At 45.7% G+C, this 24,439-nt stretch overlaps 1 protein-coding gene and 1 pseudogene across 1 annotated transcript in view; one reads left to right on the forward strand and one right to left on the reverse strand.

Annotated features, from left to right (window-relative positions):
• The window catches only part of LOC126416274 (tubulointerstitial nephritis antigen-like), a 544,598-nt gene that overhangs the window by 108,936 nt on the left and 411,223 nt on the right, over positions 1 to 24,439 (forward strand). The window lies entirely within an intron of this gene.
• On the reverse strand, positions 14,161 to 14,278 carry LOC126417852 (5S ribosomal RNA; annotated as a pseudogene).

The following is a 24,439-nucleotide window of genomic DNA, read 5'->3' on the forward strand; positions in this document are numbered from 1 at the left end:
GATAGGGGACATCAGCTGGTTCAGTAATTGTCAATATCAATGAAGTTTTGCAACAGCCGTGTAACACAGACGTTATTTTATTTTAGTTTGAAGGCTACCAGTTTCTGCATTGCACTACACAACCTTCAGGCGCCATATGTATCTCTCTATCCAAAAAATCGAAAATGTCATATAGTGCTATGTGTCACTGGATGTCGTGAATTCAACCGTTTGACTAGTGCATCGTTCTTGATAGCAAGTTATTGTTTTTTTTTTTTTTTTTTTTTTTTTTTGGAGAGATGCATATGGGGCCTGAAGATGGCATAGTGCAAAAACTGGTACCCTTCAAAATAAAATAAAATAACATCTCAGTTACACAGTGTTGGTGAATTTCATTGATATGGACAGTTCATCAAACCCAGGTCTACGCCAGCCGCGGTGGTCTAGCGGTTCTAGGCGCGCAGTCCGGAACCGCGCGACTGCTACGGTCGCAGGTTCGAATCCTGCCTCGGGCATGGATGTGTGTGGTGTCCTTAGGTTAGTTAGGTTTAAGTAGTTCTAAGTTCTAGGGGACTAATGACCTCAGAAGTTAAGTCCCATAGTGCTCAGAGCTATTTGAACCAAAATTTCACCTGTTCCCTGCACTGATGGCCGAATTCCCGGGACGTCGCTTCTTAACCGTGTCCCTAGTATTTAGCTGGTTTGGGAGTATACAGAATGTGAGATTAAGTATACAGAGATGCCACCTTTGACTCCACCTGGCTGGATATCGAGTGGGTCTGAGCTTGCTTGACAGATACGCATAACTACACTCCTGGAAATGGAAAAAAGAACACATTGACACCAGTGTGTCAGACCCACCATACTTGCTCCGGACACTGCGAGAGGGCTGTACAAGCAATGATCACAAGCACGGCACAGCGGACACACCAGGAACCGCGGTGTTGGCCGTCGAATGGCGCTAGCTGCGCAGCATTTGTGCACCGCCGCCGTCAGTGTCAGCCAGTTTGCCGTGGCATACGGAGCTCCATCGCAGTCTTTAACACTGGTAGCATGCCGCGACAGCGTGGACGTGAACCGTATGTGCAGTTGACGGACTTTGAACGAGGGCGTATAGTGGGCATGCGGGAGGCCGGGTGGACGTACCGCCGAATTGCTCAACACGTGGGGCGTGAGGTCTCCACAGTACATCGATGTTGTCGCCAGTGGTCGGCGGAAGGTGCACGTGCCCGTCGACCTGGGACCGGACCGCAGCGACGCACGGATGCACGCCAAGACCGTAGGATCCTACGCAGTGCCGTAGGGGACCGCACCGCCACTTCCCAGCAAATTAGGGACACTGTTGCTCCTGGGGTATCGGCGAGTACCATTCGCAACCGTCTCCATGAAGCTGGGCTACGGTCCCGCACACCGTTAGGCCGTCTTCCGCTCACGCCCCAACATCGTGCAGCCCGCCTCCAGTGGTGTCGCGACAGGCGTGAATGGAGGGACGAATGGAGACGTGTCGTCTTCAGCGATGAGAGTCGCTTCTGCCTTGGTGCCAATGATGGTCGTATGCGTGTTTGGCGGCGTGCAGGTGAGCGCCACAATCAGGACTGCATACGACCGAGGCACACAGGGCCAACACCCGGCATCATGGTGTGGGGAGCGATCTCCTACACTGGCCGTACACCACTGGTGATCGTCGAGGGGACACTGAATAGTGCACGGTACATCCAAACCGTCATCGAACCCATCGTTCTACCATTCCTAGACCGGCAAGGGAACTTGCTGTTCCAACAGGACAATGCACGTCCGCATGTATCCCGTGCCACCCAACGTGCTCTAGAAGGTGTAAGTCAACTACCCTGGCCAGCAAGATCTCCGGATCTGTCACCCATTGAGCATGTTTGAGACTGGATGAAGCGTCGTCTCACGCGGTCTGCACGTCCAGCACGAACGCTGGTCCAACTGAGGCGCCTGGTGGAAATGGCATGGCAAGCCGTTCCACAGGACTACATCCAGCATCTCTACGATCGTCTCCATGGGAGAATAGCAGCCTGCATTGCTGCGAAAGGTGGATATACACTGTACTAGTGCCGACATTGTGCATGCTCTGTTGCCTGTGTCTATGTGCCTGTGGTTCTGTCAGTGTGATCATGTGATGTATCTGACCCCAGGAATGTGTCAATAAAGTTTCCCCCTCCTGGGATAATGAATTCACGGTGTTCTTATTTCAATTTCCAGGAGTGTATTTCTATGCTGTTTCAACGCTACGCCAGAGTTTATAAATGGTAGTGGCTCTGGGAGAGATGGTATGCCATTCTCTCGGCAACATATGACCAGATGTTTTCAGCGGGTTTAAGAAAAGGTCAATTAATTGCCCTCAGGTGAAGACCGACAAAGGGGTACTACTACATCGTGGACTAAAATATTAATTCTGGATTAAATTTATCCAGCCTCATTAATATAACCATCGCCCATGTTTGACATCAAAATGCAAATAGCACTCACAGAGAGCAAGTGGCAGCTGAAGCAGTGCAGTCGTTGTAACGATGTGGAAAGAGCGACTTACCCGAAGTCCACAAGGGCATGATCATTGGCTTTCGAACCAAGAGTGACAGCATTTCCGGAACGGCATAGTTTCTGAACTGTTCGCATGCCGCCGTTGTTAAAGTATGCCACGCATGGCAAAATCGCGCTGTTCAAAACTGGCGCCGAGGCAATTGCACTGCACCATAGGCCATAGCTGACAGGGATGAATGACGGCTGCGGAAATGTACACGAGCCAATAGACGTGCAACTATTGAGGAACTACCGCCCAGATGAACCAAGGAGCTACTAACACTGTCTCCTCGACCGTTCAGTCAACGTTGCTGCGAATGGGCCTCCACGGTAAGCGCCTTGTTCATCCACCCAGACATTCTCCGCGAAAGCTGGAATTCGCACGCTAATACCGCAACTGAACGTCCACTGAGAGGCGATAGGTGGCCTTTTCAGATGAATCACGTTTTATGCTCCTGCAGACAGATGGCCGTTAGCGTTTAAGTCATAAAACCTCTGAAAGTAAACACGCTGCAGTAATCATCAGAGCTTGATGGTCGAGAGAATGTTTTCGTGGCGTTCCCTGCTTGCTCTCCTCAATCTGGAAGGCCCAAGGATCAGGTATGCATCTGACGTTGTTGACCAGGTCCACCCTACGTGCAGTTTTCCATGGTTCGAAGAGGTATGCTACTGCCATGGCCACCAAACTCCCCGAGTTAAAACCCAAACGAGAATCTGTGCCGAGCGGTTCTAGGCGCTTCAGTCTGGAACCGCGCGACCGCTACGGTCGCAGGTTCGAGTCCTGCCTCGGGCATGGATGTGTGTGATGTCCTTAGGTTAGTTAGGTTTAAGTAGTTCTACGTTCTAGGGGACTGATGACCTCAGCAGTTAAGTCTCATAGTGCTCAGAGCCATTTGAACCATTTTTGAGAATCTGTGAGACCATTTTTTTGTGGCTGTTAGCGTATGGGCCCTCAGCCGAGACACCTAGTGCAGCTGGCCATCGCACTAGGGTTGGCATGGCTCAACATTCCTGTCTGTACGTTCCAGAACCTCAGTGACACTCTTCCTCCACGTCACGGTGCCGTCCTTCCTGCAAAAGGTATTTATCCAGGCTTTTGAGAAATGGCCACTGTGGTGTCACCGCCAGACACCACACTTGCTAGGTGGTAGCTTAAATCGGCCGCGGTCCATGTAGTACATGTCGGACCCGCGTGTCCCCACTGTGATCGCAGACCTAGCGCCACCACCAAGGCAGGTCTCGTGATACGAGAGTGGACTCGCCCCAGTTGGACGAGAACCTAGCTACAGCCCAGTTGGACGAGAACCTAGCTACAGCCCAGTTGTACGAGAACCTAGCTACCGCCCAGTTGTACGAGAACCTAGCTACCGCCCAGTTGTACGAAGCCTTTCGCTCTCATTAGCTGAGAGACAGAATAGCCATCAGCTAAGTTAATAGCGACCACCTCGCAAGGCGCCATTTGTATCAGTGCCTATAGCTTACGAGTATTCAAGAGAGATGTATTCCAAGGACTAATAAAAAGATAAGTAATAAGCATCTACATACTTTTCTTCTTATTCATTTATAAGTTCTCATGTTCCAGACTTCACGCCCGTCTGCTTTAGCCGTGCGTGCCCTATCGGCTACAGCGTTAGTGTAGCTTGCATTTTCAGCCATCTAAACTTCACGGTGTCGGCCCAGCTACCGACACAACAGCCACATTCACGTTACTCGATAGAGTATCATGAGTTGTCTCGTAGCACACAATTTTAGTTACGTGCTCTGTTGGCTGCTCACTGAAGCACTGCCGAAAAACTACTTCCCAAAGCAAATTACTTATGAAGTAAATGTTCAAATGATTCAAATGGCTCTGAGCACTATGGGACTTAACTTCTGAGGTCATCAGTCCCCTAGAACTTAGAACTACTTAAACCTAACCAACCTAAGGAAATCACACACATCCATGCGCGAAGCAGGATTTGAACCTGCGACCGTAGCGGCCGCGCAGTTCCAGACTGTAGCGCCTAGAAACGCTCGGCCACTCCTGCCGCGAAGCAAATGTCCTTTAGTACGTAGAGATCAGTAATTTGATTCCCTAACATTAGACACGGTCTCCTACAGTGCTCCATTATCCGATACATAATAACAGTCACGGTATTGCGCGTAGTTCTAGAGAGCTATGGTGTGTCTCCTAATTAGCGCCGCCGCTGCTATTCCACACACAGGTGGTAGGAAAAGAAGAGAAGTAAGATTAGTGTTTACGTTCCGACGACAACAAGGTCATTAAAGCAATGGTTCACCCTGTGTCCCTTTCTTTATCTTTCTTTTCCTGCTAATGAGAACAGTGCAGGCCTCTGAGCAATTTATATCCAACAAATACCAACAAGCTGATATTAGGGGCAAGATGGTTCCCAACGGGGAATATTTGGGAGGCAAATTCGCCTGAAAGATACAGAAAAGATCGGTCGGAACCGGGATTGAAATTCTTTTCAGTTAATTCTCGCGAGGATGTGACAATTTTTCCAGGCAAACATTATACATACGTGTTTGTGAGTGAGGGTGAGTGATGACAGTAGGAAGGGGGGGGGGGGGGGGGAGGGAGAGTGCGGTTGGGGAGGTTACAAACACTTGCAATCTCTAGTGTATTCAGCAGATTTACTGCCAGCTTCTTTCGTACAGACGCACGTGAATACAACTTTCGATAAAATGGACTGTTGGGCATCAAAAGTAGAACATACCGTTAAACACGGCCAGGACAACACAGAACATTTTCTGTGTACAGGTCGGTCAGAACAGTCTGGAGCATTATCGGTCTTGCGTTTTCTTCTTGAAAGACGTTTCGGACATCTCGAAAGTAACGCACAGCTAACGCCGTAATATATAGTAAATATAATGCCTGCTGTCAAAATTACTAGCTATTCGAAGTAAAGGTGAACACTACGTGTAGCCAGTTGCAACGTAGAATAATATGCCAGTTTACAGGCTAGAAATGAGAAAAACTGACGGGTTGAAATCGATACCGGTGTTTCAGTTCTGAATAACCGCTATTTTTCGTTGTTTGTTTGGTTCCAGTTATAACAGGTGTTTTTCATATTTCACCAGTAACCCAGTAAAAAAACCGAAATATCAATTTGGCATAGCATCGGTTCTAAAATTTTTTATTTTTAAATAAACCTTTTCAAAAAACGAGTAATTTTTTATCACAAATTTGCAGTGCCTTAAAATATTGCGATGTTATAAAAAAATGGGGAAAGCGAGCAGTGCTACTGTAATAGCATTGCCGACCGAAACGAGCAACAAACACAAACCATAAGAACTGGTACAGCATTGCTGAGAAGTAATGTACCCGTTTTCATGTGGCGTGGCCTACTAAATGGTCTGCACGTACACAGAGTGCGCGAGACTTGCCCCTCTCGACTATATGGTGGTATCTCGCTGTCGCCGTTGGACATCTGCTGTATTATATAACGGCATCATCAACCCTAGTATGGAAATACTTTATGAAGCACAGTTACAATGAAACAGAATTCTCCATTCGCTTTGAATGATTAAAAATGGGAGGAGTCACAACAAACTTCGGACATCATATAAGGATAAAATTTAAAACTTAATAATTAAAAAAAGTAGAAAGTAGTTGAACTGCTGCTTGTGCCTTACATAATACGCCTTGGCTGCTTGGAGCCCTCGAAACCGAGCAGATTAACACAGAAAATAGAATTCTTCAGTCTCAGTTTTAACCCTTTAGTGCGAAAATAGTTGTGTGAACCTCGGTTACGACATGATTTTAGAGCAGAGTTTCAAAAACGTAGGATGAGTAGCAGAATACTTGTGGTCTTTTTGTTGTGGACTTCAACCACTTATCACTTTGTCAGAAAACCGATGAACGGTGGAGAGACTGAGTTTTCGTTTAATTTGCATATTTAATGTAATATTTTGATTGTGTGTGTCTTGAAACTGGGGGAGTCAAAAGTTTTCAGTGTGTTTGTTAAAGGAAATAGGGGAAGGTGGGGTAAGGCGACCACTCTAAGAAATATTGGATTTTCACCAAACCATGGTTACTGATAGAACCTTAACCGCATACACTAATCTGTGTATTACAAGGTACCACACCAAACATTTTTATTTTAAAAAGAAAATAATATTTAATAGCTATATGCATTTTTCAATAGGCTTACATAGTGTCCATTTTCCCTACCTAGGGGGGAAAAGTGGCCAGTACCATCGTAACAACATCCATGTTTGTTGTTCTCATTTTACGATATTTTTTTAGGTATCTCGAAGACCTACAGTCTGAAAGCGGCTGGAACAGTCTGCTTTCAAACTTTTTATATTAGGTCAAGTTTAACGGAACAGATACGGTTTTAAATAACATGACTAATTCAGAATCGTTACAAAAGGATAGAATGGCGGAAGAGGCCTTTGTGCATCAAAGATCTCTAGTATTATGCGTGGTGTACGGAAGTAACTAATTATTATTGAGTAAACATCTTGACCACTTTTTCCCGAAGAGTAGCGTGGCCACATTTCCTAATCGGTCACCACGTCGGATTTAGCAATTCTCAGAAGAAACTATCAAAGCGAAAGCAACAACAAGGAACTAGTTTTGGAGGCCAAAAGACTTTGTTTAAATATTGGTACGGTAAACAGTTATTACTCTATGTACAAGTGAGGTACGTAACAAATTTAATATAAATGACATGATCAGACGGCTGAAAATCGGGAAATACTGTATTTAAAAAAAAAAAAAAAAAACAGAACAGGCTTTCTCAGTCAAACTCTCTGGAAACAACTATGATTCATATTAGTACTAGTGTGATCACTTCGCGGCAGGTAGTAGCACTATTCAGGACAAAAAAATATGCAGTGTCCCGCCCTGGCCACCTTACCCGACCTTCCCCTAGTAGGAATAAAAAACTGAAAATGGTTATTTCAGAAACCTGTTATTCTGAGCATTTTTAACAGGTTGAACTTGCTTTGAAAACAACAACATAACCGAAAACCAACTGGTTCAGCTATAACCGCCATCCTTATGTTAGACACGTTTGACGATGGCAAATGCAGTCTGGCGACGTTCGTTCTGCTCGGAGTATCCATCCATGGATATGTCCATAGCGGCGCCGTACATAGAAGCGGGACTCGTCTGAAGTGCAGAAGTGGCGCCACTCCACTGTCCACACCACTGTCGCTAAGCCTCTCCCCCTGTCTCAGGGTCAAGAGAAACGGTCACCTTGCTGACAGTCCTTCGAGCTCCAAACTTCATTCCAATGTCAGTGTGGATGCTTGTCTTACAGCAAACAAGCATGTTTCCTGGAACATGGTGCGTGACGTGGCTGTACAATTCTGTAGAACCGAGTGCACAATGTGTCGGTCCTCTCGGGCGCTAGACGCATGGGGCAACTGAGATTCTGCATAATGCTGTGTATGGCACTCCTGAACCCATCGATTCGACGTTCGAATGACAATCGTGTGATGACCAATGAGAACTGCAACGATAAACCGCAGTATCAATAGGCTACTATTCTGACGCTGTGGATTTACGAGACGTGCTGCCAGACGTTTGTTCTTCATACACGAGATATAAAACGACCGTCTCACAAACAAACAACATGCAAATGCAATTTCTGACTGACAAACCTACTGCGTAATCTTTCATTATTTATGTCATTCAGTTGGCGTTACTGCTAGCTATTTTGTACGGCTGTGTTGAAGTGCTAAACATCTGCAAATTCAAGTTTGGAAGTGCGCTTCATTGATACTTACTACATTTTAATGCTCTTTAGTATATTATTACGATGGAAGACGTAAAAACAAATGCATTGTGCACAATGAATCGGACTGCTATTAAAGATTATTTTCCATATGAGTCAGGAAATAAATATTACTACCTTACACATTTATATATCGCATTGTGACCAAGACGGAAGAATTAGACAAATTCAGATCCTTGCAGAGACAAGTAGTCCTTCTTGCATATGAAATATGAGTGTCGATATTAACGGCGCTGCTGCACTAAGGACTTTGTGTCAAATATCACTTGCTATGGCTTTTTGAGCAGAGATCGAATCGTAATTAAGGTGGCCTATGTCATGAATATACTCCAACACTAAACAGGCTGCATACTAACAATGAACTCTTCCCAAAACAAGTCAAATAGCAAGATATCTGGTAGCTTATTCACAGCCATACAATTCTAAAAGTGACTCTTAAGTTAAACACTCACGTCAATTTATCGAGAAAGTTGAAGGATTATCTTTGGCTCCTGAAGGTATACTTGTAAGCTTCGACAGTGTCTTTATTCATTATGATTCCAGTTCACTAAGTTATGATTTGTATAACGGATGTTTTCCTACCGAATTTCACTGCTCTTTTCAGACGCTGGCTTACATCTAGTCGCCGGCCGCGGTGGTCTAGCGGTTCTAGGCGCTCAGTCTGGAACCGCGCGACTGCTACGGTCGCAGGTTCGAATCCTGCCTCGGGCATGGATGTGTGTGATGTCCTTAGGTTAGTTAGGTTTAATTAGTTCTAAGTTCTAAGTTCTAGGGGACTGATGACCACAGATGTTTAGTCCCATAGTGCTCAGAGCTATTTGAACCATTTTTTTTTTTTACATCTAGTCAATTCCACTGGGACAATTATTTTATGGCCTTATTGATGGGGTCGTAATGGCTAATCCATCGCGTCCTGCAAAGAATTATTTTTACATCCAAAAATTGGAACAGTGACTTCCACAAAAAGTGAATAGGAAACCACATCGCTGGTATCTATTTCTGGAAGATACATTCTTGTTTTGGTCAGGTGACGAAAACCCTAAGGAAAAATTCTTTTCTTATTTAAATGATATAAATCCTAATGTCCTGTTTGCCATGGAAGTTGAAACTAACAGTACAGTACCCTTCTCGGATGTTTTAGTTAGGCGACTGACTGATGGAAACTTGAAACATAAGGTCTCTCGGAAAGTTACGCAAACACAGATATTGGAATAAAAACTTCATTCATCATCCACAAAAAAGAGAAGTGTCAGTAACAGACTTTTAGATGGAGCCAAAGAATTTGCAAGATGAAACAGCTGGAAACCGAATTAATCTCATCTCGTGGCATCAGCGGATGTCGGCGACTGGACTCCCACAGTAGCCCTGGTCCAGCGGCTGCATCTAGCGACCTTCCAGGTAGCTTTCCCCTGGCCACATTTCACCTGCAGCTATCTTTCATCTGCCCGCCTGTTTCGGCATTGTGCAAGCCAGAGCGGCATCCTGTGTTCTCCGACTGAGAAGAAGCGTTTCCGCCCCACGCACGTCCACCTGCGTATGCACGTGCGGCGGCTTTTCACCTCTTTCGTGATGCTACGTGAGATGTTGCGCAACAACAGAACAAATACCTGTTTCCTGTAAACAAACAACAAAAAAATGTGGTGCACTGCTCTTAACAGTAATGGAAAATATGTGTTTAATGGAACGTTCTACTTCTAATACTCGACATCCCGGTGAATCGAAAGTTGTAGTCAAGTCTGGCTATGCGAACGAAGTTAGCAATAAATTTGCAGAAAACGCTAAGGATTTGCAAGTGTATGCCACCCACCTACCCATGTACATGGGACGAAATCCTCGCCATAACAAATTAAAAGTAATTCCAACCCACGGTTCTTGCCAAGGTTTTCTGTGGGTTTCGCTTGCTGATCAGGAATCCACCTCGCGAACATTCGCTATTCTTAATTCATTACAATGAAAACGCACGATTTCCCTGGACGTTTTTCTCTTTTTTGGTTTAAGGACCTGTTCCCAGAGATCCTAAAAGTATTTTTGAGACACCTTTACAATAGCCCGCCCCCTTTTCCCAACGCACGACCATGAGCCATGTGTCGCTAATATGCGCCGTGCTATTGTTCTGTCATCTTGCTCGGTCACGTCATTGGCGGTTTTGAAAAATGCCTATAAGTAGCTAACGTTCCTTCAGTATCACACGATCATCTTAGTGGTGACGAATAAAATAATCTGTGTTAAAAATGACTAAATTCCTCCAGCTGTATTAAGGTGTGGGTTTTATTGGCAACTAGTTTCGATGTGGTTACAATATCATCTACAGGCAAAACTTCATATCAGTTACTACCTGCCTTCCGCATGGTACACGCCTATCTCACCACTGACTACCGGTGTTAGACACATACAGTTGCTGTCAACAAGTATGGGCCTGAAGATGATGTTGTAACAACATCGAAACTAGTTGCCAATAAAACCAACACCTTAATGCAGCTGAAGGAATTTCATCTTCTCTTAACATATATTATACTACCTGACGTCCCAAGTCGTCAGTTTCAATTATGAATATACGAAGAAAAAATAATCATATCAATAGATACATTATAATGAAACTTAATAACTGACAGGAAATACATGTTGTCTTCTGTTTTACGGCCTCTTTCTCCCGCAATCGCAGTAATATACGTTAGTACAGCCTTTGGCGACTGTAATTTACACACACAGATCTTAGGACATATTAACTCTCCTTACACGCAAACACACACACATACAAACACACACACACACACACACACACACACACACACACACACACACACACACACAAAACCGTACCAGACGCTCCTGCTACCACCAAAACCGAACAAAAGATGAATGTGTCCCGCAATATTAAAACAAAGTACACGAAATGTCGGGGTGGCATTGATCTATCACAAGAAAAAATACATGAATACATTTAGCATTCGTGAAAGTTCTGTCTGCTAAAATGTACCACATACGTGTAGAAGAGCATGGGGAATGAAGTAAGATACAAAGAAATCTTAACGATAATAATAAATTTAACACTGTTTGTAGTAGTAAGTGAAAGCATGAGAAATTTTCATGATCCTAGCAAACAAAATTATGAGAAAATCCATATTGTTAGAGTGACCACTTTAGATGTTGCAAAATAAAGCGAAACGCGTTTGGTCTTTATAAGACCTATTACAGTCCCATAAGACGCTATTAACGTATGAGAAGATAATTCATGGATGTGTCACTAGATCTCGGTGACCATCGGGCACAATACTTCGTCTAGCGATCACGTAGCCTTCGTCAGGTGCGCTGATGGAGTGGTCGCCTTACGAGGGCAGAGGATGATGCGGGAAGGCAGTATTTACAGCCTCCCACCCCTACCCAATAGTTAGGACTCATTGTTCCGTCCTCGCTTCACGCCCAAATATGCGCCCTAGAATATCGCCCACTACTGCTTTGCCTGCATCCGACGCCAGACCATTATGGTTGCAAGACGTTTCGGCTGGTTGCTTGCTCGAGTCTCGGTGCATTACTTAGCTATACAGTCCCGGAAGTTTGTGCCAGAGGCTTTGGCAGTCGCAGTTCATTCCGTGTAATTCCGATATGGCTGTGCTCTACAGGTACTGACTTGTTGGACTGCAGTAATCGAGTGTTCCATTCGTGTCTCCGACAGTGATCTTTGATGGTACGAGACGTCTGGCCTGTGTGTGTAATCGATCAGTAAAGAAAATTAGTAATTGCTAAAAAGTTATCCTTTGACTTTAGATAAAATCCCAGCTTTCGATGACTGCCATCAACATCGTAAGGGGTCCTGAAACCTTTAAGCCCAGAGGACGACATCTGACTGGCTAGATCATGATGACATCACGGAGATGTTACATGCTGAAATGGCGCCTTCAGTTTATATACATTAGCCAATGTTTGCGCTCTCCGCCCAGTGCCGTTTGCTACGCCACCACTTGTATCACGCTGTTAACAATGCAAATTCTTCATATGTGCTACTTATCGAATGCACGCTTCCAAGCGTTGCTAAGTGCATAGACGGTGTATCTATTGAAGCTGTCATCATATAACAAAATTTCCACGCCTTTCATAATCATTGAGTCGCAATAGTCCGAAGTGTGAGCCAGAATTGCCGTATGTTCGAACTTGTTCTCGCTTTCATTTATTAGACTGTCCCCGGCCATAACTGATTTCTAAAAATTCCTGTCCTTAAGGTGTTGAAGTTCAACCCACGATAGGTAACAGCACTTGTAGACGGTCCCTTGCAACTACTGCCACACTCACAAGGCAGGTTATAAATATCTGGTGCTCTCAGACCGCTATCATCTTTAACAAGTGGGAAAATTTCTTCAATTTACCTGGGTGGCTGCAAGACGTCAGATTCCTTGTTTAGGATTCTAGCTTGATACACTCAGTAACAAAATGAAAGTGCCACTTTTTCGAAACCCCATAATTGGCTCCCATTCCGAAGCGTAGCTCAAAGATGCCTACAACCTTCCTCTGTAATAATACAAAAGCGTGACACCCTGCGACGTCGCTCTCGCGCTCAGCGTAGCTGCAAACAGCAAGTTGTCGACACATGCGATAAAAAGGCCACATCTCACAAGTTCAAGAGACTTTTAAAGTGGGTTAAAGATGTCACATTGGTACCAATTTCACCATAGTTCTGTCTAACGCCACCATCCATTTGTCACACGATGGGAATGGCGTCACACTTCCTCTTACCCACATTTCACCCCTTCCTTTGCCACTTACGCGATGGAGGTCATAATCGCGACAACGAGCGTTGAAATCACTCGCTCTCCTTATGGATGGCAGAGACTTCACATATTTCAGAATCGACACGAAAAGGCCTGAGGGAGTTGCATAAAGGGTGTCAATGAGACCACCCCTTCCAATGGGACTTTGATTCCCACACATTTTGCCATCGAAAACGACAGTTTGCAGTGCGACGAGCAACAGGACGACGTTCTTGACAGCGTTCTGCATTGCTTCCACCCTCTGGGTGTTCCAACGCTGCAACGCCATTGAACGCGATCCACTCACTCTGGCCTTTAGTACGGCCGCAATTTTTGCTCTGGTATACAGGATGGAAGCATTAGGGACCGTTCAAGGCCATTGCACGAAATTTGAACATGATCTGATGCAGCAAGGAGGTTTTATGCTTTTTGAGAGATTCTGTTTCGCCCCCTCCTGTGGCGTCATGACGGGTGGGTTGGGAGGGGAGGGGGCGGGGTGCTGTACATCATTATGTGCATAAATAAAATGAGAAAGAGTGAATGCCTGAAGGTTAGGCAAACCGTTCTATACCACTTATTAGTGTGGTTGGGGGGGGGGGGGCTATTAGAAGGACCATTTCCGTTTTATTCACGCGCATGATAATGTAGCACACCAATCCATTGTGATCAGGCCAGAGAAGCAATTAAAAAGTATAAAACATCTTTCTTGCTTCGGATCAAGTTCAGATTTCTTGGAATGGCTTTGAACAGTCGCTAGTGGTCACACCCTGTATACTAGAGAAAAAACTGCGGTCGTACTGCAGTCCGAAGGGGTTGAATCACCTTCAGTGGCATTTTAGCCCCACGATGACCTTAGAGTAGGACTGAAACGCCCAAAGAGTGAAAGCAATGTCGAACGTTGTCAATAAGTCGTGCTATTGCTCATCACATTGTAAATTGTCGTTTTCGACGGCGAAATGTGTGGGAATGAACGTCACATGGGAAGGAGTGGTCTCATTGACGCCCTTTATGCAATCCCCTCAGGCCTTTTCGTGTGGTCAGCACACCGCTCTCCCGGTCGTTATGATGGTTTTCTGTGACCGGAGCCGCTACTGTTCAGTCGACTAGCTCCTCAATTGGCATCACAAGGCTGAGTGCACCCTGAAAAATTGCAACAGCGCATTGTGGCCCTGGTGGTCACCCATCCAAGTGCCGGCCACGCCCGACAGCGCTTAACTTCGGTGATCTAACGGGAACCGGTGTATCCACCGCGGCAAGACCGTTGCCCCTTGAGGTGAAAGATTGAGATTTTATCCGAATTTGTCACAGCAAGTTAGACGAGAAATTATTATTATTATTACTTCATAAAGGGCACAAGATTCGTTTGAGGTTTCCGAGATTAGAACAGAGGTTCAGCGTGGCACACGGTAATTGTCACCATTTTGTTTTTGAATAAACGTTTTACTGCCAAGACAAACTCTAAGGAACATTAGAGTACCATGGAAAACACTGTGGAGAACTGTTCTAACTCAGCGCATGCTCATTATGTCAACCTTTTTGAATCGTAACTTCTTTCACACGAACACCGATGTTAGCGATAACCCTACTGCACACGTCTTCTCTGATTTCATTGCAAATTTGAAGAATAAGGCATCTGAGCTCCGTTAAATCATGTGGACGTTTCGAGAAAACTGTTATCTTTAAGAACACCTAGAGAAAGAAGTCTTGACTATTGGGGGTCGAAAGTGTCGGTCACTGAAACGCCTGGATATGTGTGTGGAATGACTCGCATGTCCAAACGCTAGTGTAAGTGTCTGCATTATATGCTTTGCTCCATCTTGCATGAACCACTGCATGTTGAAGGCCAACACAATAGCAAAATTCCGTGGAACGGAGTTATTGCGGAGCATGCTCTAATTGCGGGCACTGTTCACAGTCTCTTCAAAGAAAATAAATCCAATAAGTCTGTGACTGGAAACTGCGACTCAGCCTGTAAGCTTCGGAGCATGATGTTGCGCACGTGAAGTACTTGCAGATTTTCGGTAACCCAAAAGCGTACAATTTGTTTGTTAACCGTGCCGTCCAAACGAAAATGCGCATCTTCTGCAAATAAAATGTTGTTGAGACATTGTCCCCTGTCCTCCGCCTAGCGGGCAAACTGTAGTTTCTGTCGCTTGTGTTCTGCAGTGAGCTTGGTGAGCGGAACTCATGTTGTCTGGATACATCCAGAGGTCACTTTTAAGAATTCACTGAACGGAGCGTTTGGGTACGCCCAGTTGCAATGCTGCCATTCTGCAGGATTTGCCGTGGCTTCTCTGTAGAACAACTCGTACAGCTTCAATATTCTACGGCGAACAAAGAATCTTTGGCCGAGGTCGAAGTATTGATCCGTACCGTGCAAACTGGTCATACAGGACTCGCCGTGTGTTAAACTGTTGTCGAAACCGCCTCTGAATCGCAACAGGAACTTCCATTTCATGAAAAAGTAACGCAACTGCCGAACGCTGCAGCGTTGCTAGCTGTCCATTGTCAACTATGCAATCCGCGGCTTTTGGTCTTGCGGTAGCGTTCTCGCTTCCCGCGCACGGGGTCCCGGGTTCGATTCCCGGCGGGGTCAGGGATTTTCTCTGCCCCAAGATGACTGGGTGTTGTGAATCTTTCACTGGCATTTCATCTGATTCACTCGCAAGTCGCCGTAGTGGCGTTAGAGAACTTGGGGAGTGGCGGCCGAACGGTCCCGCGAGGGGTCTCCCGGCCACCAATGCCATAAGCTCATTTTTTTTTTTTCAGTACGAGGTGCGTTTAAAAAGGTTGCGTAAAAATAAAACCTACTTACGCGTTTTGGGTAAACCATTTTTATTTTTCGACATAGTCTCCTTTTAGACTTACACACTTCGTCCAACGCCGTTGTAATTTGTTGATCCCTTCCGAATAATAGGAATTGTCCAAGTCTGCAAAATAGCTACTAGTTGCTGAATCACCTCCTCGTCTGAATGAAATCTTTGTCCCACCAGCCGTTTCTTCAAATTGGGGAACAAACAGTAGTCCGAGGGAGCCAAGTCTGGAGAATAGCGAGAGGGGGGTGGGGGGGTGGCGGGGGGGTGTAACCAGTTGTAATCCTGTTTCCATTAATTTTTCGACCACAACTGTTGAGGTGTGTGCTGGTGCCTTGTTGTGGTAGAAACGGACTTTTTTGCGGTCCAATCGCTGGCGTTTTTCTTGCAGCTCGGTTTTCAAATAATCCAGTAATAATAAATAATATTCACCGGTAATACACTCCTGGAAATTGAAATAAGAACACCGTGAATTCATTGTCCCAGGAAGGGGAAACTTTATTGACACATTCCTGGGGTCAGATACATCACATGATCACACTGACAGAACCACAGGCACATAGACACAGGCAACAGAACATGCACAATGTCGGCACTAGTACAGTGTATATCCACCTTTCGCAGCAATGCAGGCTGCTATTCTCCCATGGAGACGATCGTAGAGATGCTGGATGTAGTCCTGTGGAACGGCTTGCCATGCCATTTCCACCTGGCGCCTCAGTTGGACCAGCGTTCGTGCTGGACGTGCAGACCGCGTGAGACGACGCTTCATCCAGTCCCAAACATGCTCAATGGGGGACAGATCCGGAGATCTTGCTGGCCAGGGTAGTTGACGTACACCTTCTAGAGCACGTTGGGTGGCACGGGATACATGCGGACGTGCATTGTCCTGTTGGAACAGCAAGTTCCCTTGCCGGTCTAGGAATGGTAGACCGATGGGTTCGATGACGGTTTGGATGTACCGTGCACTATTCAGTGTCCCCTCGACGATCACCTGTTGTGTGGCCGCTGTAGGAGATCGCTCCCCACACCATGATGCCGGGTGTTGGCCCTGTATGCCTTGGTCGTATGCAGTCCTGATTGTAGCGCTCACCTGCACGGCGCCAAACACGCATACGACCATCATTGGCACCAAGGCAGAAGCGACTCTCATCGCTGAAGACGACACGTCTCCATTCGTCCCTACATTCACACCTGTCGCGATACCACTGGAGGCGAGCTGCACGATGTTGGGGCGTGAGCGGAAGACGGCCTAACGGTGTGCGGGACCGTAGCCCAGCTTCATGGAGACGGTTGCGAATGGTCCTCGCCGATACCCCAGGAGCAACAGTGTCCCTAATTTGCTGGGAAGTGGCGGTGCGGTCCCCTACGGCACTGCGTAGGATCCTACGGTCTTGGCGTGCATCCGTGCGTCGCTGCGGTCCGGTCCCAGGTCGACGGGCACGTGCACCTTCCGCCGACCACTGGCGACAACATCGATGTACTGTGGAGACCTAACGCCCCACGTGTTGAGCAATTCGACGGTAAGTCCACCCGGCCTCCCGCATGCCCATTATACGCCCTCGCTCAAAGTTCGTCAACTGCACATACGGTTCACGTCCACGCTGTCGCGGCATGCTACCAGTGTTAAAGACTGCGATGGAGCTCCGTATGCCATGACAAACTGGCTGACACTGACGGCGGCGGTGCACAAATGCTGCGCAGCTAGCGCCATTCGACGGCCAACACCGCGGTTCCTGGTGTGTCCGCTGTGCCGTGCGTGTGATCATTGCTTGTACAGCCCTCTCGCAGTGTCCGGAGCAAGTATGGTGGGTCTGACACACCGGTGTCAATGTGTTCTTTTTTCCATTTCGAGGAGTGTAGTTTTACCCTTTTCTAGATAGTCGATGAGGATTATCCCTTGCGAACCTCAAAAGACTGTCGCCATAACCTTTCCGGCCGAAGGAATGGTCTTCGCCTTTTTTGGTGCAGATTCTCCCTTGGTAACCCATTGTTTAGATTGTTGTTTGGTCTCAGGAGTATAGTAATATATTCATGTTTCATCCACAGTGACGAAATGACGCTTAACGTACTGCAGATTCTTCCCGAACAGCTGCAAACCATCCTCGCAACACTTCACACGATTCCGTTTTCGGTCAAGCGTGAGCAATCGCGGTACCCATCTTGCGGATAGCTTTCTCATGTCTAAATGTTTATGCAAAATATTATGTACCCGTTCATTCGAGATGCCCACAGCACTAGCAAAATCACGCACCTTAAATCTTCTGCCATCCATCACCATATCATGGATTTTATCAATAATTTCTGAAGTCGTAACCTCCACAGGGCGCCCAGAACGTTCAGCAACACTTGTGCCCACATGGCCACTTCGAAAATTTTTAAACCACTTATAAACTGTTCTAATAGAAGGTACAGAGTCTCTGTAATGTTTATTAAGCTTCTCTTTAGTCTCCTGAGGCATTTTGTCTTTCAAAAAGTAATGTTTAAATACAACACTAAATTCATTTTCGTCCATTTTTTGACAATCACTCGACTTTCTTGATTCACACGAACGCCAAACACAAAGAAATACACCAATACGGCTGAAACTTGGTGTGCTACTAACTAAACCTGACTTTGATATGCGCCGGCGGTACCATCTTTTGGGCTTTTCACGGACTTCGATATGCGCCGGTGGTGCCATCTTTTGGGCTTTTCACGGACTTTTCAAACGCCCCTCGTAAGCACTAGCCTCCTAGTGACGTATCGTGAATTACGTGTCTTTTAGTAACTCGTTTGTTTCTCCAAGCTCTACTGCTACCGCTGTTGAGATGCTCAACGGAACATCTAGTGCGAGTCGTAAGCTATGCACGAAACAAATAGTGACACATTTCGTACACCACTCTGTATTTGTGAATTGAAACCTTGAATCGAATCGTGATGAGTGCGTAGAGAAATCATTTGGGTCCAAGTAGGAATCTCAGTCTGTGTTATTTGTTGGGGAGTCTTTTTTTTTTCTTCTACATATGCATTGTGTGTTGGGAATAGAAAGGGGTGCTCACTTGCTGTGGTCAAATGTGAATTGGCGACACTGTTGCAGCGGGAGATGGCGCCAGAACCTCTGCTAATCAGAAGCCGGCGGAGTTGCCGCCCACGCGACAGGTAACTCCAGGCGCTGGCCCGTTATGCAGTCTGCCCGCCCACCGCCTTCCTGCTCGTGTCGCAGCCTCCAAAAGCACGGCATCTGCTGGAATGGAACAGCCCATCCAGCAGGCAGGCGCCAGCCGGCTCGTCGTATCGCACACTAGCTGCTGCAGCTTCAGTCACAGCCGAGACCTTCAGATGGTTACCAAAAGAACAGGCTTTGAGCGTGAATGATGAGGTTGAGCAAGTTACTATGACATATTTGACAGCATCGTATCTGCAATACGGGTTCGTTAATTATTCATGACTTACTTGCATTTCACGATTAATTTTTCATTGATTCACTTTAAGTATCTGCTACGACTAGCTCGAGTGCGACTTGTATTCCACGTGTCGTTTAGGCCCTTGTTTCTCTGTGATGGTGGTAAATTACGAGACTTGGACATAATGCCTTTAGTCAATTAATGCAAAGGGTACTACAGTCAATTAAGTCACTCTTCCCATCCATGACTCATTCTACACTACTGGCCATTAAAACTGCTAAACCACGAAGATGACGTGCGAAATTTAACCGACAGGAAGAAGGTGCTGTGATATGTAAATGATTAGCTTTTCAGAGCATTCACACAAGGTTGGCGCCGGTGGCGACACCTACAACGTGCTGACATGAGGAAAGTTTCCAACCGATTTCTCATACACAAACAGCAGCTGACTGGCGTTGCCTGGTGAAACGTTGTTGTGATGCCTCGTGTAAGGAGGAGAAATGGGTAACATCACGTTTCCGACTTTGATAAAGGTCGGACTGTAGCCTATTGCAATTGGGGTTTATCGTATCGCGACATTGCTGCCCGTGTTGGTCGAGATCCAATGACTGTTAGCAGAATATGGAATCGGTGGGTTCAGGAAAGTAATACGGAACGCCGTGCTGGATCCCAACGGCCTCGTATCACTAGCAGTCGAGATGACAAGCATCTTATCCGCCTGACTGTAACGGATAGTGCAGCCACGTCTCGATCTCTTAGTCAACAGAGGGGGACGTCTGCAAGACAACAACCATCTGCACGAACAGTTCGACGACGTTTGCAGCAGCATGGACTATCAGCTCGGAGACCACGGCTGCGGTTACCCTTGACGCTGCATCAGAGACAGGAGCGCCTGCGATGGTGTACTCCACGACGAACCTGGGTGCACGAATGGCAAAACGGCATTTTTTTCGGATGAATCCATGTTCTGTTTACAGCATTATCATGGTCGCATCCGTGTTAGGCGACATCGCGGTGAACGCACATTGGAAGCGTGTATTCGTCATCGCCATTCTGGCGTATCACCCGACGTGATGGTATGGGGTGCCATAGGTTACACGTCTCGGTCACCTCTTGTTCGCATTGACGGCACTCTGAACAGTGGACGTTACATTTCAGATGTGTTACGACCCGTGGCTCTAACCTTCATTCGATCCCTGCGAAAACTTACATTTCAGTAGGATAATGCACGACCGCACATTGCAGGTCCTGTACGGTCCTTTCTGGATACAGAAAATGTTCGACTGCTGCCCTGGCCAGCACATTCTCCAAATCCATCACCAATTGAAAACGTCTGGTCAATAGCGGCCGAGCAACTGGCTCGTCACAATATGCCAGTCACTACTCTTGATGAACTGTGGTATCGTAATGAAGCTGCATGGACAGCTGTACCTGTACACGCCATCCAAGCTCTGTTTGACTCAATTCCCAGGCGTATCAAGGCCGTTATTACGGCCAGAGGTCGTTGTTCTGGCTACTGATTTCTCAGGATCTATGCACCCAAATTCCGTGAAAATGTAATCACATGTCAGTTCTAGTATAATATATTTGTCCAATGAATACCCGTTTATCATCTACATTTCTTCTCGGTGTGACAATTTTAATGGCCAGTAGTGTAAATGGTCTGTGACTTGTATAGAACTCTTTTCATATGCTGATTACGTATTCGAACTTTATGTACCATCTGTTGCTTGTACGCTAATATGTCGTGTATTACTACGTGTACCTGCTTGTCTAAAGTCAACAACTAATGAAACATCCTTTTTCAATTTCAACGGTAAAATGTAGCATATCAACAGAGGATGTGTTGTCGTTATAGAAGGGAGATGCTTGAACAAAACCCATATTATGTCTCGGGTAATGCTAGTGACAACGATGTAAAGACACTCCACGCAGCAATGAGCTCATGAGTGGTATTAGGAGCGCGATAGAACCCTACACCGGCAGGCTTTGCACTGAAAAACTCGTACTAGATGCAGAAGTCTTGTTTGGTGTTGCAGGTAACATGAAAATGCTCTTAATCTGGACACGGTACCCTTTACTTGAGCCAGCTTGAAAGCTGCAAAGGGCAATGGCTACTGAGTGATCAGGTCGTGCGCCTATTTCCATTAAGGACAGTGCTGTTTTCTACTCGTTGCGTGGAACGTGAAATAGGGGCAATGTTCTGCTTGTTCAGCGGCACGAGTGGTTTTTCACACCTGTGCCACTTTTAAGTCACCAAAAGAAGTTGAAATGGCTGCGACAGCATTTGCCAGACTTTTGACTCAATAGAAAAACTACACATTGGCTAAACTGCCACCTTCATGAAAAATGTGAATCGTGTTAGGGATATCTCTCAAACATGGGAATAACTGCGTTCTGATAATACACATTCCCGACATGGTCAGTCGGGGGGGGGGGGGGGGGGGGGGGCAGCTGCAATGTATGAGAACTGAAGAACACTTTGCCAGCCAAGACCGCTAAAAAAACGTTTTATTGGATGACAGGTTTCAATAGAGTTATGCTCTGACACTGCCAGCGCACTTCCCATTATCAAGAAAATCACCCACATCGGCGTGTCAAATGTAAAATGTTATGTTTAAACAGAAACATAACTGTATTACGCCGCTTGCAGATGGTCATGTTCACTCTTATCTACTGCAGATTTTTTAAGTGAAATAATTTAATTATTTTATGGCCCGTCAGTGGCTAGTGAAATGAGAGGAAGTATAGGTACGTAACAACAGAACGAGACTGCGCCTTCCATAAGCTATTGACCTTACCTGTCCTCAACTGATTGATTAATAGCAGATTGTCTCACGATTCTGCACAACTGCGACAGCTTTAGCACGTTAGTGAGGTGATGTTGTGTAAAGCCTGCTGTGTTTTTAAAAAAGAAGCTAATTTTAACATGGCAACGAGAGAAAGAAAAAAGGTGTGCAAAAATAAATCGCTGCCTCTGTCGTAATATCAGCGTCTGGTGCCCATTGTGTTTTTAATATTAAACTCCTGACCAGTCTAATTACAGGTCGTGTTGGCATGACGTGTTAACGCAACCGTTTGCACACTCGCTAGTTGTAGCTTACAAATTTTGCGAGGTAGGTGTTTGTGTGAAGACTTCAGCTGAAGCCCACGAGAAAGTGGAACATAGAAGGGTGTTGCGCCTTTTGAATCTGTCACTCCCACAATGCAGGTTAGCTATTATTGTTGGCTACACACAATCCGGTTGCATTAAACCAACTCATCATACAGCAGCTCAGCGACAGGCCATATTCCGCATCGAAACACATCTTCTCTTCAGCACAGAAAATACAGGAGTAAGTATTTAAAAGCAAGTACCAGCGTTATTAGTGTGCTGGCAGGGCTTTCTACTGGCCCCTTCATCCGGAAGTGCAGACCATGCTTTCCGTAATCTTCACAGAGAAATTTGCAAAAATACCAAGTGTTTGTTGTCAATACTGGGTGCCGAACCATCTTCGCAGTAATCCTTCGATAAATGGTGCTCGAAATATAGAAATATTGAAACTGAATATGGAAAGCTGCCATACTACAGCCAACATTGAAAAAGATCGGTAAAAAAATCAGTCAACAATTTCTATGAGGACTGACTTTAGAAAGTGTTGAATTATATTTAGATTAAGGTTCACGTTTTCATTTAAAATTAAAGTTGTTCTACAATGGCATGGTGAAGAGCAATGCTTCCGATTTTTTATAAAGAAACTCTTAAGCTTTTAAATAAAACAAACCTTATTAAGATCGTATATCTTTATTCTACAAGTCTACATATCTGTTCTCAACATAGTCAGCCTGGCGACGAACATGTTTTTCCCATCGGGACACCAATTGGTTGATACTGTCACTGTAGATTGTTTGCCTGTGTTGACGGAGGCACAACATCAAATCTGTTTGCACCGCTTCATAACTGTAAAAGTGGAGTCCTCGAAGGTGCTCTTCAAGTTTTGCAAACAGGCGAAAATCGGACGTGACCAAGTAGAGACTGTACAGGAATATGAAGCGTGTTGCTTAAAAAAGGGATCGCAATTCCATTTCATTGGGTTGGTGCCCAAGTTCGTAGCGTTTCACCATAAGTTTAATAAACACAACAGATATAATAGAAATTTAGCCGTCAACAATATATTCTCCTTCACTATTTACAACAGTCTGGGGAAACCTTTCGATTTCGCGAGTGTACGAAACATGTGATTTGCCGACCAATGTTCGGAGCTCATTTTCATCCAAAAAGGAAGTTCCTGGAAGGGTGACCGATAAAGGAAACGGTGACAATCTGAGATTGCAAGGTCAGGTGAATAAGGTGGGTACAAAATGACTTCCCAGCCCAAATCCTCTTTTGTCTATCTAGCAGAGTGCGGGCTGGCGTTATGGTGGAGAAGCATCTCATCACGCATTCTTCCTGGTCGTCGTTCTCGGACACGTCCACGAGAGGCCTCAAATGTTGACAATAAATGCCAGCATTGGCGGATACACCTCGGAGAAGTAATTCGTAGTGCATCACAAAAAATGGCTCTGAGCACTATGGGACTTAACTTCTGAGGTCATCAGTCCGCTATAACTTAGAACTACTTAAACCTAACTAACCTAAGGACATCACACACATCCACGTCCGAGGCAGGATTCGAACCTGCGACCGTAGCGGTCGCTCGGCTCCAGTGTGTAGCGCCTAGAAACGCACGGCCACTCCGGCCGGCGTAGTGCATCACACCGTTGATGTTACGTCAGATGCATAACATTATCTTTTGTGGATGCGCCCAGGTCTTTGTACGGGGAATTACTGCTTTGTTTGGACTCAACCATTCTTTTATTTTCCTTACGTCAGCATACAGCATTTCTTGTCACTAGTAATGATAGAGAATAGGAATGGCCATTATTGTTCACGAACCAATTGAAGACGAGCAAGCTCATTCTTGTGATTTTGGCCTAGATAGAGTATGCGATATCCATACACCCAATGTTTGAACTTTCCCCATTGCATGCAAATGTCGCACGATGGTAGAATGACTACATTTCATCACATTTGCCAATTACCGAGTACACAGACGTCGATCAATGTGGATTAATGCATTTAAATCACCTTCCCTTCATCGAACCCCAAAGGTCTTCCTGAACGTCGTGAGTTACTCATGTCAAAACGATCCTCCTTAAAACTAGAAAACCATTTCCTTGCCGTCCTCTATCCCATGGTACGATCCCCA

The sequence above is a fragment of the Schistocerca serialis genome, chromosome 8 (assembly GCF_023864345.2).
Source record: "Schistocerca serialis cubense isolate TAMUIC-IGC-003099 chromosome 8, iqSchSeri2.2, whole genome shotgun sequence".
Classification (NCBI taxonomy): Eukaryota; Metazoa; Arthropoda; class Insecta; order Orthoptera; family Acrididae; genus Schistocerca; species Schistocerca serialis.